This window comes from Phodopus roborovskii, unplaced genomic scaffold (genome assembly GCF_943737965.1).
Source record: "Phodopus roborovskii unplaced genomic scaffold, PHOROB, whole genome shotgun sequence".
In the NCBI taxonomy this organism is placed as follows: Eukaryota; Metazoa; Chordata; class Mammalia; order Rodentia; family Cricetidae; genus Phodopus; species Phodopus roborovskii.
Genome location: NW_026125397.1, coordinates 4,708,848 through 4,714,390, shown reverse-complemented (window position 1 = coordinate 4,714,390; position 5,543 = coordinate 4,708,848). Strand labels below are relative to the sequence as shown.

Below are 5,543 nucleotides of genomic sequence, written 5' to 3'. Positions count from 1 at the left end.
GCCCAGAACTTACCTGCCTCCTCCTCCCAAATGCTGGGCCCACCAGTGTGAGCCATTACGGCCAGCTGCCAAATCCCATCTAATCATGGTATTTATAGCATGAATTACACACACACACACACACACACACACACACACACATAATTTCTATCTAGAGACATGGGTTTAGCTAGATCACCAAATAGATTTGGCCTTCACTTATTCCTGTTGCCTGCAACATTTTCAGATGGGATTGTAAAATATCCCTTAGCTGAGGAGGAGCTGTAATGGCTGATTCAAGCTGCATCCTCTCCCCAGCTCTGTTCCTTGCTTCTTACCTGGGCCTGCCAGCTCACACACTCAGGCACCCACATATGCCTCTCTGCTTTTCCTCTCCTTCTCTCTGATAAAGTGGTGCAAAATATGTTTATGTAGCTTCTCCTGTCACAAAGACATAAAATCGTGTCTTTCCTGTGATAATGTGTAGCCCAGGGGACAAATCAATTTGTTAGGAACTGCTCATTTGAATATCAGTGCTAACTCATCTGATGCCAACAATGAATTTTACAGCTTTCCAAGACTTCATATTTGTGCAGTTATTTTACCCCCCTTTTAAAATCATACAAAAGATCTAGAACTTGCAAAGATTGCTTATTTGAAAGAAAATTTGTTTTGGGGGGCTCCTTTTGGCTCTGACTCTCCTTGTTACAGCAATTTCTGCCTCTCCACACAGTCACAGCAAGACTTTGTCAGTGTGTGAACCTGGCCAGTAGAGACCTGGGAAACATCACTGGCATACATTCCTTTTCAGAAGCACTGCCTATGGACATACCCAGGGGCTACCAGTGAAGTAGGTTAGCAGGGCATCCTGGGAAGGTCATTATCATTTATGAATGGGATGACCTTGTAACTTTGAGACATGAAATAGGAATTACAAATGGTAATGGTTTGTATTGCCTTTTAATAGGATGCTTTTTAACAAATTGGTAATTATGTTTCTCTATTTGCTTTCAATGATCAACCCTTGAGATAGGGCTCAAATGACCTCTTGGCTAACAGGACAGGAAGTTGTATATTCAACCTGATTACCCAAAGGTGTACATAAGTAATTCTTCCGTGTTCTGCATAAGTGAGCCATGGCATGAAAGGGTTGCTCTGTGTGGGGTAGAACAGCTTGTTGTGATTGATGTATATTGATTGAAAGACAGCAGAGGGGCTAAGTGGTGGTGGTGCATGCCTTTAATCCCAGTACTCCAAAGGCAGAGAGTTCAAGGCCAGCCTGGTCAACAGAGAGAGTTCCAGGACAGACTCTAAAGCTGTCTCAAAAAATCATCCTTTCCCCCCAAAAAAGACAGGAGAGGGAAACAAGAAGCCCTAGTCTTGCCTTCTCCACTCTGCAGACAGGATCTTTGGTCTGTATGTATGCCACGGAACACAGAGCTGAGTTAATTTCTCAGATCATTTGAATCAGCTGCTGCTTCCAGAGAAGGAAGAGTGAGCTAGGCAGACATGGCCATCGACAGGAGCAGCCCCAGAAAAAACCACAAAGAACCACCCACGAGTTTCCATCCTATTATTCTGGAAAAACATGCCTCAGGATGAATCAATCCCAGAACATGATTGCTTTCAATTTGAAACTCTACCTGGTATTGTTCTGTTTTGTAAATTGAACTTATTTAAATGGAACACAATTCTATTTCTTCTGGGGTCCTCCCCACACAAGGGAATCAAAATGATTGTGATGATAATAGTGAACGGTAAGACAAATGGAGTATCCTTTTAAGGGTATAGTAGGATTAGCCTGAGCATTGCTGTGAGGGGCTTGAATCTTGCCTCTGCTGCTTATTAGCTATGTGACCTGGGCAAGCCAAAATTGCCTAACAACATGCTTCCTAGCAATTGCTTTTTTTGTAAGAATTACAGGGAATTAAAGGCAGGTTTAATACACACACACACACACATCTATCTCTGTGTATGTATTTGAGTGTGACAATTTAAAAACATTACTCTAAATTCTTCAGTTATGTTCCCATTGACAGGTGGGAGCATCTTGTTGAATGTTTGTGGGTTTGGTAGGATCCATGCCCTTTAGCATAGCGGAAGTCATTTAACTTCTGTGGTTAAGGCAGCTTAGTGCTTCTGCCTCTGTCAATGAGATGTTCTTAACTGGGGTCCTGGGCCACTGTGTAAAAGTCTGGCTTCCCAGAGGCTACAATGATGTGAGGATGACCCTGTCACAAGAAGACAGATAGGAGCAGGCACCATGGTCAATGGTTTTGGTCACACTGGGCTTTTGGGGGATCCTAGCCCAGGCATCAAACATGTAAGTGGGGAAATGTAGTGATAGGTTTGAAAGGAAATGGTCAAGTATCAGTGATCAGTATATCAGTAATTAGTGAACTTGAATTATCTTGATGTCTTAATCTCTCTCTGAGTGCCTTCTGTCTCTATGTGTCTTTCTGTCTGTCTCTGCCTTTCTCTCCCCTCCTTCTGTTGAGACTGTGTTTCACTATGTAGTTCAATCCGGACACTGCAACCTTCTTGCCTCAGCTTCCAGAGTGTTGTAAGAGTATACCACTCTACTCCACTGACTAGCTCTTTTAGGCGGCATAGTCCTTTATTTGTTTATTGCTCTCTTAACCAGTTCAAGATGCTGTAACCGAATACTGTAGACTAGGATGCTTAAATGACAGAAATGTATTTCCTCACTGTTTTGAAGTCTAGAAATCCACTTTTAAGGTGTGGGTGTGGTTGGTTTGCAATGAAGATTGTTTCTCAGGCATGTAGATGGCCAACTCCTTCTATCTTCACATAACAGAGCAATATTTATGCAAAAATGAAAATATGTTTGTCTACAGACTCAGCAATCTTACTTTTTTTTTTTCCAGTGACCTCTCAACTTTTATTGGTTCCTTAGTCCCCAAGGTAGCCTCCTTCTCAGCCCCAGTGTCTCAGAACTCTCATGTCGTTGGTCTCGGACACCACTTTGCCATCTACAACCTTGCGGGTGGTTATCCTCTGGACAGTTTGCATGGAGTTACTGGAGTCCAGGGCATCGCTGAGACTGAAGTCTTCCCCATCTTCTAGCAAGCGGCGGTAGGTGGCAATCTCAGCCTCAAGTTTAACCTTGATGTTCGGCAGGGCTTCGTATTCCTGGGTCTGGCATTGCCCCTCAGCCCGGGTTTGTGACAGCTCTGACTCCAGGTGCAGAAGGACCCCATTGAGCTGTTCCATCTGTGCACTGTATCGGACCTCTACATCCCTAAGGGGCTGTTCTGCAAGCTGGTTTTCTGATTTTTCATGGCATCCAGGTCGATCTCCAAGGCCTAGAAGGTGCGTCTCAGGTCCGTGAGTGTGGTCTCAGCATCTCTGATTTCAGCAGACTGGGTGGTGACAACTGTGGTGTTCTCTTCAATCTGCTGGGACCAGTACTTGTCCAGTTCCTCACAGTTCTTCTGAGCCAGTTCCTTATACTGGGCCCGGATGTTAGCCATGATCTTGCTGAGGTCCTGAGAGTTGGGGGCATCCACTTCCACGGTCAATCCAGAGCTGGCAATCTGGGCTTCCAGTCCTTTGACTTCCTCCTCGTGATTCTTTTTCATGAAAAGCAGTTCCTCCTTGAGGGCTTCGATTTCTGTCTCGAGCTGCAGCCTTGTGATGTTGGTGTCATCCATGGATGTCGCTCTCCACAGACTGGCGCATGGCCAGTTCTGTCTCATACTTGACCCTGAAGTCATCGCAGCGAACTGAGCATTGTTGATCTGCAACACGATGTGGGCATTGTCCACGAAATTCACAGATCTTAGCACTCAGGTCCTCGATGGTCTTGAAATAGTGGCCCCAGTCTCTGATGCCCTGGGATCCCTTCTTCTCTAGACATTCCCGGAATTTTGCTCTCCAATCAGTTTTCAGTCTCCAGACTCTTCACCCTGTCCAGGTAGCTGGCCAGGTGGTTGTTCAGATCCTGCATGGTCTCCTTCTCGGTCTGGATACCATTCTAACCCATTCTAACCCATTCTAACCAGGCCTGCAGACCCCACGGAGCCACCCCAGACATTTGTGGAGCGGGACACAGAGATCTGGGAACCGGAGCCCCCAGCACCTGCATAGACGCTGGCCGGGCGCTACTGTCAGGCGGGACCTGCTGGCTGGGCATCCGCACAGAGCCCAGGGAACTGTAGTTGGTGGAAAGGTGGTGGAGCTGGTGGTGAAGCTCATGTAGTCTGGAAATGAGAGCGAAGCGAGACACCGGGACAGGAGTTCTGACGATCATAGAGGGTGGCAGCCCTCAGCAATCTTACTTTTTAAGGCATGGCGGTGCATACAAATAAGCCTAGCACTCAGGAGACTGATTCAGGGTTGCCAGGGTTCCAAGTCAGCCTGGGCTATAGTGCAAGACCCTATATCAGCAACACAAAAGCAAAGCAAATCAAAGCATTCTAACTTGTAGAATAAACCCTCAAAAAGGAAATCGCTCACACTCCATGTGAGGGTAGTTTCTGCAAGATTGGTGTACATAAAGAATTTAGGAGTGTGATGAAATGAATTGTGCAACCTCACTAAAATTATTCTTTCTACCAACATATATATATATATATATATATATATATATATATATACACATATTTATATATGTGTGGAGAGAGAGGATATCATGTAGCACATGATGATTTCAAACTTGCTGAGGATGGCCTTGAATTCCTGACCCTCCCACTCATGTGCTAGAATTACCATCTCAATAAGTACCGTCTTCAAATTTGTATATTATTGTTGCTATGGTTGAAATCTTAGGATTAGACCCCACTGCTGTGAATGAATTGGTGCTATTCTCTCCGGGGAAGCCAGGTCTTGTGGGAGAGCTGTTACAAAGTGCTTTCTTTTCCTACACTGGCTCACTTCTCAGCTTCCACTGTACGCCCCGTTATGATGACCACAGAACTTCCAGAACCATAAGCCCAAACAGACTAGTCTGCACAAATCACCAGGATTCTGGTACTTTGTTATAGCAATAAAAATAAACTATTGACAAGCTGGGTGGTGGTGGCCCACACCTTTTTTTTTTTTTTTAACTTATTTTAATCTCATTTGCATTGTATTTTGCATGCATGTATATCTCTGTGACGGTTTTACATCTTGGAGTTACAGACAGTTGTGAGCTGCTATGTAGGTGCTGGGAATGGAACCCAGGTACTTGGGAAGAACAGCCAGTGCTCTTTACTACCGAGCCAGTCCAGGTGGCACACACATTTAACCCCAGCACTTGCGAGGCAGAGATAAGTGAGCTCTGTGAGTTCGAAGCTATCCTGGTCTACAGAGTGAGCTCCAGGACAGGCTCCAAAGCTACAGAGAAACCCTGTCTCGAAAAACAAAACAAAACAAAACAAAACATATTGACAAACTAAGAATGCTTAATCCTAACATTTTCTAAGGAAAAAAATAAATCATTCTATATCATAAAATACATATAGATGAGGATGAATGAAAAGTAATATAGCCAAAGGTTAATGCAATTATTTCAAGAGGTAGATGGAAGATTCTACAATTTCAAACTTATTACAAGTATG

The 5,543-nt window shown here is 44.4% G+C and overlaps 1 pseudogene; it reads right to left on the bottom strand.

Annotated features, from left to right (window-relative positions):
* Positions 1-2,857: 2,857 nt before the first annotated feature.
* LOC127215061 (keratin, type I cytoskeletal 18-like) lies at positions 2,858-4,197 on the bottom strand (annotated as a pseudogene).
* Between the last annotated feature and the right edge of the window lie 1,346 nt (positions 4,198-5,543).